We start from the raw sequence: 17,312 nt of genomic DNA on the forward strand, positions 1-17,312 counted from the left end.
TCACAGTGAGCAAAAGAAAATACGGGCAGGTGAAGGCACTTTCCCAGTGAATGACAGGACTGGATTTGAATGTGGTTTTCCTGGCCTCCAAAGACCAGGCCCTTTCCCATCCATGGCTTCTCCTGTGCTCAGGTTTCCCCCTCTCACCCTCTATGTGGGTTTGTTGTGTGAAAGGAATTTTAGTGCCAAGACAACATCTTAGGTGAAAAGGAAAAAAATACTGTCCACACTCCCTTCTCAGGTGACGACCTTGTCCAGGACACATGAAGAAAGAGGAGAATGATGAGTGAAAAGCTAAATTCAATCTGAATGCAACAGAATGGTCTCTAGATAAAGAACATAAACTGGTCACTTGCCTAATCTGCTTTCTTTAAGCCAGACGGTGCCCTTCACCTAGAATAGCAGAAATAAAGAGAGATCACTTTTAATGATTAAAAAATTGATTCTCTTGCTTAATTATTTCTCCGCTCACTGAAATCAGTGCCATGAATAGGAGTGTTATGAAGATTTGCTCTGAGCACTTTGCCCAGTTCTGGAGGATTAGGTGTGACTTAGAGGTTTAGGTAGTAGCCATGAGTTTTCTTTCATCACTTGTTGGAACCCCACTCTCTCGCCTTTGGAAGACAATAATGGAAACAATAACTGACAGTTATCCAGAATTTACTATATGCCAAGCACTGTACCTAATATTGTCTTAATTCATACAAAAATCCTTAAAAGTAGGTGAGGTTTTGTTTGTCCCCATTTTATGGATGAGGAAATGGAGACTCAGAGAGGTGAAACCGCTTGTCCAAGGTCATCTGACCGGAAAATGGTAGAGCTGATATTGGAATCCAGCTTGGCTCACTCTGAAGGCCTTGGTCTCACAAGCAGTCCAGAAAGAGCTCCCATCTTGTTCTGCAGTGACTGCAGTGTCGTCTCGGTGAGACACGTGGCCGGGGATACGAAGGTCCGCAGAGGTGGAGGGACCTTTGGCTGCTGTCAGGAAAACAGTGCATTAAAAAGGTGACCTCTTCTTCAGACAAAAGAGAAACCGCGAGATTGAACTTCAGAATGTTTCCAGGGCAAGTTCTCATCAAATCTGACTCGGTCAAAATGCTGTACCATCTACAGCGTCAGAATTGGGATTTCTTCACTGGGCTGCAGGCCAGTTCTTAATCACCTCGGGCCAATTGACCTTCTACCTCAAAACCTTGGCTCAAAAAATTCCTGCTGACCTCAATTCCTGAATGACAAAACCTTCAATATGGAGTGAGAACTGACTTAAAGACGCATGAAGACAAAGTCTTACGGAACTAGGTTGGGTCGCTGTCAAGAGATTATTCTGTGTGACTTTCACAAGGAGTGAGATGCCGCGAAATGGTCCTCTTCCCTCTGGAAGCAGGAAGAAGGTCTCGGTAATTTGCGTGGTGTGGTCTGTGCGGGACATTCTGTACTGCGCTTTGGTTACGTGCTTAGTTAGCAATTTTTTAGCATCTTTTCTATGCCAGGCACTTTAGATTTATTATTGCTAATCTTCCCAGCCCATGAGGTAGGTGGCATCCATCTTGAAGGGCATGGTGGCGATACTGGTGTGTAGAGATGGGAAATAACTTCAAAGTCGTACGGCTAATACGTGTCTTAATTGGGATTAGAAGCCAAGTCTCTTCCGCTCCCAAGCCTGCTCTCCTCTGCCACACTGTGCTGCCTCAGCTCGTCCTGCAGCCTGACCCCTGCCTCCCCCTTTCACGTGCAAGAGATGACAAAAGAGCTCAGCACCATCTTTTTCTGGCTTGGTTTTGGTTTGGGGTTTTTTTTAATTGAAGTGAAGTTGATTTACAATATTGTATTATTTTCAGGTATACAGCAAAGTGATTCAGTTATACATACCTTTTTTTCAGATTCTTTTCCATTATAGGTTATTACAAGATACTGAATATAGTTCTGTATGCTCTACAATAGGACCTTGTTGTTTGTCTGTTTTATGTATAGCAGTGTGTATCTGTTAATCCCAAACTTCTAAATCCCTCTCCCCACTTTTCCTCTTTGGTGACCATAAGTTTGTTTTCTATGTCTTTGAATCTATTTCTGTTTTGTATATAGATTCGTTTGCATTATTTTTAAGGTCCCACATATAAGGGATATTATAGGGTATTTGTCTTTCTCTGTCTGACTGACTTCACTTAGCATGATCTTCTCTAGGTCAGTCCATGCTGAAGAGCTCAGCACCGTCTTAACCACAGCTGCTGAGGGTTGCTGTTTAGAAAAAGACTGCAGAATGACCTCTAACCTCTCAGCAGAGTGCACTTACCCAGTGCATCCATTGGGAGACTTCCCTTGTGGGTTTCCCCACATCCTGGTTTGAGTGTTGGTGTTAGCAGAAGGCAAGGGGTTAGACAAATGGTGACCCCTGAGATTTGTCACATACTTTTCTCCTTTGTTCCCTAAATAAACATCTACCAAGTGCAGGTCAGTTTTCCTGCAGTGCTTCCTTAAGTGCAATAATGCTTCTAACCCAGACTTGCCCTCATGGAACCACTAGACCTTGAAGCAGCCTGAACTCGTTGTTTCATGAGCTGCCTCCCCAAGAAAAGGGGAGCGGTGATGAAGAGCTCCAGGAGTGCCGTGTTTCTGAAGAGGGGTCCATGCTGATAGAAAACACCTGTTCTCAGGTCCTCGGGCTTCGGACACTCCTAGGGAGAGGTCAGAGGTTCTGTTCATGCTCTGGGTTTTTGTGCCCACTTTGGAATGCAGTGATCTCGTGCACTAAGGCTGGACCCTTTAAAGGGTTGTCTGTCTGAAACGCAAGGAGTTTATAGGGACACACACATTCATATTGGGGTTATGCGCTCCTTCGTATCCTCTCTCTCGGCGTGAGCGCTTTCCCCTGGGTCATGTGCAGATCCTTGACTGAGGACCTCAGTGGGGCAGGAACTGTCTGAGGTCATCTCTACCAGAGACCTGCCATTGTCTGCGTGGCTCGGTGGACTCCACCCCCTGGAAAACACAAAGCACTGAGACAAGTGAAACGTGCCCTTTGTGGTCCTTAGTTGGCCTCCTTTGAATAGAAGGTGTGAACACACACACACACACACACACACACACACACACACACATCACACATCGCTAGTTGAAATACTTTATTGAGGAAAAACACAAGCAAAAAAGTAGTAGCGCTCACGTGGTCCCTCTACTGGAGCCCTTTATGGAAGACAGCTGGCCCGACAAGGCCCAGCCTACCCACAGCCTTCCGTGGGATAATGTGGGCCCAAGCCGGCCATTCATACAGGGAGCACAGTTGTCCAGCAGGCTGCCTCAGGCTGCGAGCAAAATCTGCTTCCTTTCATGCAACAGGGAAGGAACCAAGGGCATTTCAAAAACTGGGAGTTAAGGACGCTGCCAGCCAGTAACTTTTCTCTTTTGTTTCTTCCTCAGCCATTTTCCATCCATAATCCCCTGATGTTCCTCTGAGAAGGTAGCATTTTAGATCCATATTAGAAGATTCATGAACTGATTCAGGAAATTTCTAATTGGCATGCATGGTTAGCTGTTCACTTAGTGGATAATTGGTTAAATATACCCAGTATATTTACTGAGGGAGGGAAAAAAATCCCCAAAGCAAATCAGAATAATTTGGGAGCCTTTTATTCTAGTGCAGCATATTTTGGGGGAGTCGTTAACTGTCTCCCTTCTCAATTAAGACTCTATTTAACATACATCCTTTATTTCATCCCTACTAAATAGAGACCACATGCCTAGCACAGTGTCTGTCAACAACAAATTGTGACTCTGAGTTCCACCTGCCATTTGCCATTATTCTAGGCAGCAAATGAGTGACAGTGCTTCCAGCCACCATGAAAAGAATTGATGTATTTGTCAATAGGGATTTATCCTCTTGTACAAACCAGGGATGGTGCTGGGTTTAGTCCCAGCATCGGCAGGAAGTACTATCTCTGCCCTCAAGGAGGGAAGGCGGGCACGAAAGGCAGACTTTGAACGGTCAGTTAGCTCTTGTTTTAGGTTACTTTAAAACATCATGCCTTAAAATGGGAACAATTTTATTCCTTCCCGTACTCTATAGATTGGCTGGGTCAGCTGTAGGTAGCCTGTGGGTTCTGCTGATCTTGCCGGGGCTCACGCATACATTTGTGGTCAGCTGGTGAGCCGGGTTCTGGGACGGGCCTGTCTAGGGCAACTCCGCTTTCCTCCACGTGTCTGCCACTGAAGTCCCATGAAGCCATTTTTGTATTTCATTCATTTAACACTTACTGGGCAACTTCTCTCTGTGTCAGACACTATGAGGACCTGCCTTTAAAGTGCTCAGCCTTGAGGTCTAGGCTAGTGGTAGACTTTTACGACTTCTCAACCTGTGATGATATTAAAGGCATGATAGCAGAGATCTCCTAGGGAGGGAGAGTCTGTGGAGAAGGTGTTCTAGAAAAGAAAGGACTCCGCAGGAGTGGGAGGAGGAAAAGCAGGAGAAAGAGTTACTAAGGAAGCCCCGGGAAGACTGAGCTCCAGGAAACAGACATCCGTAGAGCAGAATGCAGTAAGGAGGTACTAATGTAATGCAAGCCTCTCCTTTATCCCTCTTAACATCAAAGCTTTGTAGCCCTGTTCACTTCGGTATAGAACAAATGTCTCTCCACTACTCACATCTTATTACACTTCTTGTAATTAACTAGCGTAAATCACTCAAATGCGTTTGGTTAGAACGACCCTTGATAGAAGGGGTGTGGTAAGGAATCACGCACTGCCTAACTGCTGAAGGAAGACCAGGTCTTTTGTAAAGATGTCCTTGATTTTTCATCCCCGCTGTGCATCTCAAGTTTACATCTTTGCCAAGCCTGATTTCTTCTTTTGTTGTTTATCCTTTTTAATATAGTTAAGCTTGCTCAATATTTTTCAATAGCCTAAAAATATTGGACCAGGGAGAATTCAAATTAAAAGTAGGTGGCCTCTTGAGTTCAGTATTTTAATACTGACATACTTTGGAGTTGTATTACAGTGCTGCAATCAGGGATGGCATTACGTGAGCTTCCAATAAAGCAAGTTTTCTGCCAACTTTACAAACGGGCAATGTTGCTAGACTGTGGAAACTGATTCCTTGTCTAAGAGTGAAGGTCTGGCTGAATCAAATAGCTAGTATATAAAAAGAACAAACACACAGTTTTGCGGTGAAGAACTGTCGAGCTGACAATATGATGTAGAGTCCACATAATCGAGCTGAGTTTTCATCTAGGATTTACGAATTTAGATCACAAGGAAACGTGAACTTCCCATGCAAAACTGAATGAAAGTTTTCTGTCCCCCTGTCCAAGGTCAAATAACTCTTCGTTAGTGGCCTCAAAAAAGGAAAGAAGTTTTATTTTTTTTCGGGATGAGAAGATTTAAAAAGTTTAGTTAACTTTTCATAGCATAAGGTGGTCTGGAGAGTTTGGGAAAAAATTCTTTTTGAAGGAAGCCTGGTGCTTGGATCAGCCTTGAAATAAAACCACATTAGGCTACTGCCCATTTCTAAACTAAGACCAGAGGCTACAGCTGCTAGACTCTTGGCCTATTACCCTTTTTACCAAGACAGGGAAATGTCACAGTAGATAATAATGCATTCGTATACCCACTTCTAACAACATTTTCCCCCCTTAGCCTACCCAATACTACTCTCCTGTGGCTCAATTAAATCTGTGCTGAGACAGTATCCTGAACCTTAAAGTGTAGTCTGGGTTCTCAACAGCGGAACCTGAAAGCTAACCAAGGAGACTGTCTATTCCTATAGCTTGTGAAACTCTTTGATAGCCTGTCATCCTTTTCTCACCTGTCTGCTGGCCTCACGAAAGGGCTTTGAAAAGGAAGGAATAACATCTCTGCAGGCAGGGGGACAAAGGTGAGCTTTAACACACAATCGAAACTTTGTCTTCTCTCCTGTTTAGTTCTATTCCTGCTGGGAGTAGAGGAGTGGACACTGGGAAAATCAGAAACGGACCTGTGTCCCTAAACTGCCCCAAGGGGTAGTATGTGTCATCTTCATGCAACAGGGCCTCATTGCTTTCTGCGTGGAAGAGTTAACCAAGTCAACTGACACATTCGAATACTTGATAATGAGTCACACTGGGTTCAAAGACAATACCAAATAAACATGGGAAACACCAGTAAGAACTAAACCCTAGTGAGCGTATTTGTTAATGCTTCTTTCCTCCTGTCAAAATCAGTTGACATATCTGTTTGTTCCCTTAATTGGTCGGCTCCAGGCTCCATGTCGGGCTAGAACAGTGTTTTGTAACCTCAGTACTGTTGACCTTCAGGGCCAGATTAGGACCTTGGTTGTCAGGGGCTGTCCTGAGCATGGGGGGAGGTTGTGAGGGTACCTGGACTCTACACACTAGATGGTGAATAGTAGCCTCGGCTGGCCCCCTGCCCCCTGAATTGTGACAACAAAAAATATCTCCAGACATTGCCACATGTCTCATGAGGAGAGACGTCACCCTGTTAAGCACCCCTTGGCTGTATAAGAACTATGCAGATAAGAAAGATATGGTCTGAAAATTACTCTTTTCTTAAGAGACATTCAAAATGCTTCTGTTCAACCACAACCAGTGTCCTCCTTCCTTGGATTACTAAGGTAATCATTTCAATTTCATCCAAATTCTGCCTCCCAATCCTTCCCTCATCCCTCCAAAAGCTTTTTAGCTTATCTGTTTATAAGACTTTCTGGTAGAGCTCAATGCAATGATTTGGTATAAGAAAGCTGAGGTCTCTGGTTAAATGAGTCATTCCACAGTCATGGAATGAGGACTTACTTGTTTTCCCATCGTGTCTGCTCCAGGAGATCTGGAGAAATATGTATGATGGAGTCCCTGCCTTCTAGGAGCTTAGAGTCAAAATTCTCATACATGAAAAATGATGTAAGTCAGGTCTTGTCGAGGGTCCAGGCTCCAACAGCATCTTGTTCACGCAGCTCTTTTCATCACAGCCCTTTGAGAAAGCTCTGCCCGGCCCACCCCCTCTCTTCAGTAGAGGGGTGAAGGTGTTCTTCAGAGGTTTCTTTTGCATGTTTTCATATCTAGTTCAAAATCCAAAAGCTTAGACTATTAAATCTAACCACTAAGATTCGACTAACACTAACTAGGTCCCTATAATTGTTCCAGGCTAGTTGCTTCCTTCAGAGCATTTAGTTCTTGAAACAACCCTAAAAATGAACTATTCCTTTCCCTCAAAATCCTCCTGCTTCCTTTATACCACCACCCAACACATGAGATCAGGAAAAAGGAATTTTGTGAAGCCTTGCCTAATAGTTGAGGGGACAAACAGGAATTAAACTCATCCAAATTCAGAAAAATCACTACTCTAGCAGATAATTAAAGAATAGAATTATATTTACCTCTCAGCTAATTTAACATATTGTGATTAATTTTTTTCAAAAGCAGTTGGAATTTATCTGGTACCTGGTTTTTAGCTTTGCTTTTATTCCCTTACAGTAAAGTGCCCTCAGTGAGTTACGTAAGTTGGAACAAGGTTCATTCCGTCTTTGGGTCTCCATATCCTTCTCTGCTTAAATGAGAAAAAAATGGGTTGAAATGGATTGAATGGGTACTGAATTGACTTCTTGTTGTATTATCTCAGAGTGGTTCAAACTAAGACTCAATTTGTTGCTAGGTTTCCTAACAGCTTTATACACAGTTGGAAGGATGGAAATTGGACTAATAGATGTGGTTGGAGTCTGACTTCATAAAAGTTTCAAGTGTTTGCTGCTTTCGCTGGGTAATGCAGTGTTCAAAACCTGGAGGGCTTCGTGGCTGAGTGGTGATGGCTGTGGGCTTCTCCATTTCGAGATTCCTGCTGAAACTGGCGATCTTGATTCTGGGCAGCTTTCAGGTGGGTAAAGGCCCAGGCATGGGCTGGTCTGCAGGTGTGGAGAAGGAAAGTAACATTTTCTGAGTACTTGACTGTCTTTATTTCAAAAATTCTTAAGTACCATCGAATTAGCTAAGTAACATGCCCAATGTCACACCAGGAGAAAATGGAAGAATTGAGGTTCAAACCCAAATTGTCTTGGCTGAGCTGTACTCTGCTTTCTCTGCAAGGGAGCCTCTCAGGGCCCCCTTGAATTAAGCATGCTTTACCTTTGGTGACCTTAACTCTTCCTTTTAGTGCCTCTGAACCTGACTTCAGGGACCTAATGCTGTCATGACCCTGATGTGAAGGACCTCCCATTTGGTACCCTTTGGTGGAGAAGTGCTTTGGCTCAAGAAGGATTCCCTTACTGCAGAAAGTCAGAGCTAGGGGTGAGAGCGAACGGGCGGTCGGTAGACCAGCACCCCAGCCACTAGACTTTACACCTCTGTTTCCTGACTCAGAATCATAGGTATCAAGCTTCACATCACCCCTCGGCTTACTAGCTCTCATCTTGGGGCTGTCCTGGCCTCCATGCCCCCTTCCTTACACCCTCTTCCTTCTCTCACAGACACATGGTGAGGATCAGGCACAGGGGAGACCCGATTCTGAAAGGTGCCAGGTATACTTTCACTTACCTTTACCTTTTTTATTTTGAGACCCATTGTTTCATTCCGGTTCCCCCTGTGGAGATGCACATGGAGGTAGGGGACTTGCTGTGCACATCAAATTTTATCATCCATCTACTCCCATGTTTACCTATGTCTGTGGGAAGTTAAAGGAACCACCCACATCCTCCCAGAATATAAACTATCCCTGGGTGAGTGTTAGATACAATAGTGGGATATTTATTCATCTAATGAAAAAGGGCAGAGTTTCCCAAAGTACCCAGTGTTCTTTTAGGTGGCAGCCTGTTGTTCACAGAATCAGCACCACGGCGGCTCTAATGTTCCTCCACCTCTTCCGAATGCTCTTGGTTTAGGGGACCGAGAAGTTAAATGAACGGTTAGAAAAGCAGAGTGATACGCCCAGTGTGAACAGAAGTGGGAGAACCTTGTGGAGTATCGCCTCAAGCAGGGTCTCCGTCTCATCTCTCCTCGCCCCTTGTCCATAGCGTCTGGCATTGGTCAGGGAACAACAACAACCATAGTCACCATTTCTTTGAAGGCCCAGTTTAGGCCAAAAACATGTCAAGTTTCTCTAATGTCTACTTAAATCCAGTAATGTAGGTCTTTTATCCCAATTTCATACACAAGGTTAACTGAGGCTCAGAGAGTTCAGTTGAGGCCGGGTTAGGGAGTCTAGCAGGTGTTAAAAACACACTTTGATGTGAATTTTGCACTCTTAAGTGGTCTGAACCAGTCTTTGGATGGATCGGCTCCTCCATCTGAGGTGTCACCTAGGTTGGTGACTTGAACTGTTGCTTAAGATGTGACTGAATTTCCATTTATATTCTCTGTTTACAAAATAACTTATAGTGTGATAGCTATAATAGACACATAAAACACTGCCTTGGTAAATCTCTCGTTAACTATAAAAATGGTAGCTGGAAAACCTGGTTTATTGAGTATCTTCATTACAGAACTTTTAAAAACTTTATTTTATTTTGTTTTGTTTTATATTATTTGCCCTTGAAGGGTAGATTCAGAGCCTCTGGGAAACTTCCTAGCTGCTACTTCTTCTCCTTTTTTATTTATTTTTGGAGGGGGGGGGCAAGTAATTAGGTTTATTTTTTTGTTTATTTAATGGAGGGACTGGGGATTGAACCCCAGACCTCGTACATGGCAAGCAGGTACTCTACCACTGAGCTATACCCACCCACCCCTGCAATTTTTTGTTTTCAAATTGGGGGTGTTCACTTTTCTTTTATTGTGGACAACACAGCTCATCCCTGTAAGTTTGAAGTTGGTCAAGTTCCAGACTCTTCAAAGCCTTGCTCAAATCCATCCTCAGCCCTTGCCTTCCTAGATCTACATGCCCACCACTCCCACCCTGAGACATTTTTGGAATCTGTCCCTTCCTTTCGATTTCAAAGCACTCAGACCACTTTGCTAAGGCCCTCTGTTTCAGGTCTTGTCACTCACTGCCTGCCTAAGATGAGAGGGTTTTTGTCTGCCCGTGGAGGGCAGGACCCCTGTCTTCTTCCTTGCACACAGTGGGTGCCCAACACAAGCGTCTCAACTGAAGACTGCAGCACTGCTGTTCTAGAAACGAGGCTTGGTGACACATCAAGGAAATAGAACCCCCGGTTACCTCTTAACGCACAAAAGAACACTTCTCAGAATTGGGAAATACTGTATGTTACACATCGCTGTTAGGGGCATGTTTGTCTTACTAGTAAGAGGCTGTCACAGAGCATGGTGCACAATAACGTCTGTCTCTTGAGTGTTGTTTTACCTTAATGGAAATGTTAAAATGCAGAGTGAACAATAGATTCATTCCTTTATCAGGGCAATTAGCCTCACATCGGATTTGCTTGTAGGTTACTTCTGGTTAAAAACATTGGCGCTGCTGATTGTATTTTTCTCTATTTTTAATCCCGAGCTGGGAGAATCCATTCATATATATCATTTTCTCCTAGTGCCTTCTAGAAGCTGGGTGCAGTTAGCTGTAACATAAAGTGCTATACATGATACCGTACAGGTCCTTCAGAATTTTATCTTCAGCAGTGCGTTCGTGAGAGACAGCTAGTGGAATAGAAAGAACACAGAACTCATGTCCAGCAAACCCGGATTTCAATTCCGCCTCTGACACTCGCTGGGTGAAATAATAGGATCCAGATTTCCAGGGCTGCCTTGAGGACTGATGGGCCGTAGTGCCTGAAACATAGCAAGTGACCAGTGAAGGTGAATGGTTCTGATCGCTGTTCATGGTGATGAGGGTGCAGCTCAGGCTGCTGCTTGTAATTCATCAGGCCGCTCCAAAGCCAGTCCAGCCATTGCCAGCTGTCAGTGGGCCACTGTCCCAAGCTACTTATTGGGACCCACCTGGCATGGGGCTTCCAGGCTGGTACCTGAGTTTCACATATTCTGCACCCGGCACTTAATCAATGCTAGTTATTCTTATTGTAGTTAAAATGGTCTTTAGGGCGGCATTGCCAAATACGTTACCTGAATAAAATGCTCCCTTAGGAAATGTCCTGAGAGTGAAAACTATTCGGGAAACAGCTGCTTGTCATATCCCTGACCTGGAGATTGGCACCGCGCAATAGGATATTAAAGACTCTGAAGAGCCCTGTGGCGTTCTTCTTTTATGCATATGAAGTTGTGGGGTTTTTGTCGTTTGTTTGTTTGTTTGTTTGTTTGTTGTTGTTGTTGTTGTTTTGCAGTTACAAAGAACCTCCCCACAATAAACGCTCTTCTGTTCTTGCTGTCTTCATTCTTATATCAGTGACTCTTACCGCTCTCCCACTCTCTTTCCACTTCAGGGGAGTCCTTTGAAAGACAGGGGCTATGAAGCTGCAGTTACTGGCATCAGGCCACCAGGACCATAAAACGTGCCCGTCTATTCCCTAGAAGTTTCCAAGTGGTTGGTGTTCAATGCCATTTTCTATCTTCTTACAGAATCACGACATGCTCTGGCAGTCAGCAGGCTTTTCCTTTAATATCAGTTGAAGTTTAAAATGCAGCCAGCGATCAGGGAGTGTAATCTCATGTAGAGGAGGCTGTGTGCCTGCGTGCACCCCATGCCACAATTCCATCCGTGTGTCAAAAGCTTTATGGCGTGTGTTTCAGTTTACTGTGTATTAACATTACCAGTGCACCAGTTTAGGGCCATAATGCCTATCTTGGGATAAAAGTTGCTTAAGGCACATAGCTATGGAGCTAGGGCCTCTTGGGTCATAAGTAAAACCCACTTTAAGTATCACTATTTGAGCATTTGAATTTATAAAAGAGGTAAGTGGGAGTAATTATTCATTTTACTAATGGATCCACTGCAAGACTGCTTTGTAAGACCCTTTGAAAGTATGTTTAAATAAGCATTGATTTTTACACATCTTTCCAAGATCAAACCACTTTATTAGATAAAGTAAGGGATAGCTGCCTTGGGCTATGTGGTTTGATTCCTTCCCATCACAGCATGCTTTGGATCTAATTTTGTTTGTTTGTTTCTGCATAGTTGGCAGATCATCATGAGGCTTTCATGACTAGAATACTTTGTGAAACATCACCATTCACATCTTTCCTTTTACCGCTTGGCAAATTTGTGCTTAAGACCTGTGTTTTTCTGTTTTGTATTCTGTGGAAAGGCACCATTCTTTGGTTTTGTTTTGGATAGATTTTGTTTGAACACTGTAAATGACTTGTCAGGAAATGAATTAGGCATTTAAGGGATGCGCCAACTTTGAGACCACCTGGGTACCATTAATGCATTGTAGACATACGTTGTCTAATGGTATTCATTTAGCCTAAAAGAGATAAGAGGTTTTCAGAAATAGCAGACTCATTCCCAAGAGTACCTAACACTTTGGGCAAATCATCCTGAAACGCTGAAGAACTATAATACTAAGGTCCTATGGGAAAAGGCACAGCCAAATATTTAAGAAAGGACAGGTGTCTAGAAAGGATATTTCTAAATCAGAAAACTGAACTGACAGGGACTGAAAGGATATACTGCTTTTCAACCAAGAAAAGCTTTTTGTTAGATGCTACTTCCATAAGTGCCCTTGCCCACACGATGAGAACCATCATTGTGGGTCAGATTTTCTAGAAGCCCTCCCCAGTTGGCCCAGTGTAACCAAACTGTTCTTCATTGCCCAAGGAGTTAGAAACTCCCTGTTGAAGAGGCCAAGCAATTGACTGTCCTCATGTGACTTTGGCTGCCACCATGGAACCAAGTATACTGCAGAGCTTTGGACACTTTTGGTGGGAAACGCCAAATTCAATTTTTGTTGGACTACCTCTGAAAAATGTCATCTTATCTTCATGAGCTAAGAGCGAGCCTTCCCAACAATAGTCTCAATTGCCTGTATTTGTAGCGTATCCTACACACCAATCGCTGTGCTTTACATACATGATTTCATGTAAGTCTCATTTTTCAGATGAGGAAGCTGAGGCTTAGAAAGGTAACTTGCCTGAGGACACAGCTGGTAAGTAGCAGAGCAGGGACTCAAACGTGAGCAGAGTCCAGAGCTCGAGTTCTTAACCATAGCAGTGAAAGGGTTTCCATGCTTATGATGGGGCTTGGAAAGACAAAGGACAAGTTACTTTTCCCTTTGAAACAAAAGCAAGAGGAAGCACTGAGTTGGTTTTATTCAGCGCCACATTATGCAGCCCTGTGTCATGCTGAAGCTTTTTGTGCGTTGTTTTTGTCATCCTCCCAATAGTATTGTCAATTTGATCTTATCATTTTCCCCCAATTTTGAGAAGAGAAAATGGAGACTTGGAACGTGAATTTGAATTTACGTGCCCAAGTTCAACTTGCTAGTAAATTGTGGAGCTGGGATTTGAGCCCAGATCTTCTAACTCCAGAGATTATGTTCCTTAAGTACTATGTATGTACTGCCCCAATGAGCAACTTCTAAGACCGTTGAAGCGGTCATTTTAACCACCACATTTTTCACTTACAACTGAGATGCTGCTGTGATGGGTAGGAGGAGGGAAGGTGAGTGAAATGACAGGCCAGCCTGCATGGTCTTTTTCAGTGGGCCAGGAATCATCCTCTTTCAAAGAAGGCTTTGCCCAGTTCCTTGGGCCAGCATCCTGTCTGCCTAAAAAATGAATTGGGAACTACCTGTGTGGGGGAGGAAATGCACAAAAAGATAAAATGTTTGAGCACGAATATCGTTCATAAGCACAAGTCGAGCAGAGTGTATAATTCCCTTGCCGCAAGATGTAATACAGTCTACTTACTGAAGCAGAATGACAAGTCTTCCTTTTCCTGAGGGGTTGTGAAGCCACAGGATAAGTGAATGAAGGGATGTGAGTTAGAGGCTTTTTAACATAGAAAATCTTTCTCTTTAAACCAAATGTTATATAATGGGCTTTTTGAATATGCTTAGAGAGAAAACAGGCAGAATTCCATGAAACTTGGTCTGTCTTTATGGCCACGATCTTTGATACAGCTCCACTATTTTTTTTAATTGACATATAGTCAGTTTACAGTGTTGTGTTAGTTTCTGGTGTACAGCATAGTGAATCAGTTATATATATATATATTGCATTTCATCTTCTTTTTCGTGATAGGTTATTACAGGTATTGAACATAGTTCCCTGTGCTCTACAGTAGGACCTTATTGTTCATGCCACAGCTCCACTTTTAAGATGTACTTTTTATCACTAAGCATGAGGAGTTGTTTTTATCATGCATCCTCAGTTATCTCTGAACTTTTGACCTTCGTAAGGTCACTTTTTAGAAAAAGTATCATCATTGGTCATGTCATAATTTTTGGATTATTTATACTCTGGGACGTAATAAGAGAAGAATTTCATCTATTGGTTCTTTACACTGGAAAGTAAGTAGATACTCACTTTCCTGGACACACAGCCTTGCCGCTAAAGTCATCGGGTCCTTAATTTATCCTATTGTCTCCCCCTTACATCTCCCCAGCCGATGTCCTAAACCTAGGCCACTTGGCTCAAGCCTCTGCCCCATCTGAAGTGTACTGTACCCTCCAGAGAAACAGAGACAGATGATAAGAATTGGCTCATGTGATATGGAAGCCAAGAAGACCCACAGTCTGCCATCTGCAAGCTGGAGACCCAGGGGAGCTGATGGTGTCATTTGGTCCCAGTTTGAAGCCTAAGAACCAGGGGAACCAACAAGAGAAGTCACAGTCTGAGTCCAAAGGCCCCCATATTGGTGTGTGTTGGGGAAGGATCAGCGATCTAAGTCCCTGACAGAGCCCTAAGGCCTGAGAACCAGGAGCACTGATGGAGGAGGGCAGGAGAAGCCGGGTGTTCCAGCCCCCACAGAGAGCACATTGGCCCTTCCTTGGCCTGTTTGCTCTATTCAGCCCTCGATGGATTGAACGATGCCGATGGACATTGGGGAGGCCATCTTTACTCAGTCTGTGTTTCAAATACTAATCACTTCCTCACAGACACACTCAGAAATGACTGACCAATAATCTGGGAATCCCTGAGCCCAGTCAAGTTGATATGTTAAAATTCACTATCTCACCTACTTAGCAGAGAGACACCCGATATGGCAGAAAAAAGTCCAGGTGAACCCCCTCAGCTTCTCTCCTCTGCACCTTCAAAGGTACAGGCTTTTTGCAGTCGCCCTCTGTCTCTCCATCTTCATGGAAAATCTCTCTTTTCCTGCCCAAAGTTTTGGACCACATTCTGCCTCTTCGATGACCTTGATGTCAATCAGTCCTTCTCTTTCCCTTACATTTCTAGCTTTCCACTGCCGACGCTGTCTTTGGGGGTATAACTATGCTCAGGTAAAGGAGCTCTCAGGACTGGATGCCTTTGGGTGCTGATTGCCATGAGGACAGACTACCGGAAAATGAGTTTCAGGTTCACTCCCATGTTTCAACTGTCCCCTGTATAAAAATAACTCAGCGGTGGAATTTTCTGATCTCTTAAATGGATATAGTGATATGGACATGATAGGGTTCTTTTGAAGACCAAATGATACAATGAATATCTCTGAACCATGTGTATCACTAAACTGAGAAACCAAAATGTAATAAGTGGTCGAAAATGGTGACATTTGTGGCCGTGGTATTATTTAAAGTACTTATGGTAGTAGTGGGGATAATTATATGAGGAACTGAACTGAAATAACTTTAAGGGGCCATTTGCTTCTCCAAGGACAAGTTTGGATTCTGTAATCTCCTGTCCAATCCTTTGTCAGTGTTTAATACATTGCAACTGTATCCAAACTCTCTTCCAGTTTCCTTTCCGCTTACAGCCACCCTTGTTCCAGGGGCACTGGCCCACTGGCCATTCCCCAGTCATACTGTGGACTTCCTTGCCTCGTGAGTCTGTTCATGCTGTTCCTTCTGCTTAACCTGCCTTTTCCCTTTCACAAGATCTAGAATGGTGCACCTTGATCAGTGATATTTTTCTCTCATGCTCACAGTAACTACTCTGGGCGGAGTTGGTGATCCCAAAGCTTTTACACACACTATCCCACATGGTATGTTCATTGTTGACCTGCTTTTCCATCTGCTGCACGTAGAACTCCTAAAGGACGAGGGTGAGTTAAGCTTGGTATCTTTTAATGCCTGGGTGCTCAGTACAAGTCTAATGATTGTGCTAATGGACAACTTCTCTGGCTTCATGACACTGTCCACCAGTTGAGGAACTGCGTGGCCACTTTAATCAAATTATTTTTATCACATTATTGGAGATTCTTTTGGTACTTTTAAAGCTGTTAAGTAGCAGTGCTCCTTTCTTTGACATTCCAAAGACGGGAAACTAATACAGTGTTTGGTTCCATCCTTTCTGTTTCCATTGATGCTAAGAAATAGAACATTTTAGCCTCTTGATTATAAGGGGGAGATAGCCTCTTAAAAATAATTGACTCAAGTAAGCAAAATACCTTTTCAGCCACCCTTCTCTCACCTCCTTATTGCCATGAATGATTTTAGTGATTTGTCATCAATTTTAAAGACAAAGCTGCCATCTTCCCTGTTGTGTATGAGGCCACTTAGCAAAGTCAGTAATTATCATCAACTTACTCTTTCTTCTAAGAGGCAAAACACAGCTTCAGCATCTAACAGGAGATTCTGACCAGAAGAGAATCCGATTGGCTCAGTGTCAGTCCCCTTGGCCGGGTCAGGGGTATGTTGCTGGTAGACAAGAAATTGATCGAAAAGGGAGTAAGCAGGTGTGGGACTGGCTTGTTGCTTACTTTTGAGGTTGGCAATCTTGTGACAGCTAATAGTTTATTTACATCTTAATCATTGCCTACAGATATCCTAAAGACCTTTGCTTTTCCTATAAGGAAATCAGACCCTTTCTACTTCTTTACTTGTTGGCAACCTCAGGTTTACAAGTGACCCAAAAGGACAGTTTATCCAAATATGTCTGTTCTCTTTTCTCTTTCCTTGAACATTTCAACACTGTCTATACGTGTATCTTGAGCAAAGTGGATAGGATCTCCAGCTTAGCTGTTGACCTGTTTTTTAGTTATGATTTTGGTTTTGGTTTGGTTGGTTGGTTGGTTTTTTGTTTTTGTTTTTGTTTTTACATGTATTCTCATGTATAAGTAAAATTACTCAATCAGTGAGCAATCTGACAGACTAAGACCTGGCTTCAAAGCAGCCATCTGAACATTTTAAGAAAGTCGCTTTCATTTCAGAGCCTACTTTAAGTTCATATTGCAGAAGAAAAATTATCTCAGAGAAGATACATTTTCTGTTAGAAGGCTAAAATGTCAATTTTTAAAAAATTCTTTGGTGTACCAAATCTCTGAATTTTTTATCCTCTTTTTTTTCACATTCTTGCTTTCTTCAACTAGAATGCTTGCTTCTAAAACAAGGTTTCTCA

The 17,312-nt window shown here is 43.2% G+C and overlaps 1 protein-coding gene across 2 annotated transcripts in view; it reads left to right on the top strand.

The window, feature by feature from the left end:
* The window catches only part of FGF13 (fibroblast growth factor 13), a 442,238-nt gene that overhangs the window by 264,839 nt on the left and 160,087 nt on the right, over nucleotides 1-17,312 (top strand). The gene's annotated exons all lie outside the window — the stretch shown is intronic.

The sequence above is a fragment of the Camelus dromedarius genome, chromosome X, assembly GCF_036321535.1.
Source record: "Camelus dromedarius isolate mCamDro1 chromosome X, mCamDro1.pat, whole genome shotgun sequence".
Lineage (NCBI taxonomy): Eukaryota > Metazoa > Chordata > Mammalia > Artiodactyla > Camelidae > Camelus > Camelus dromedarius.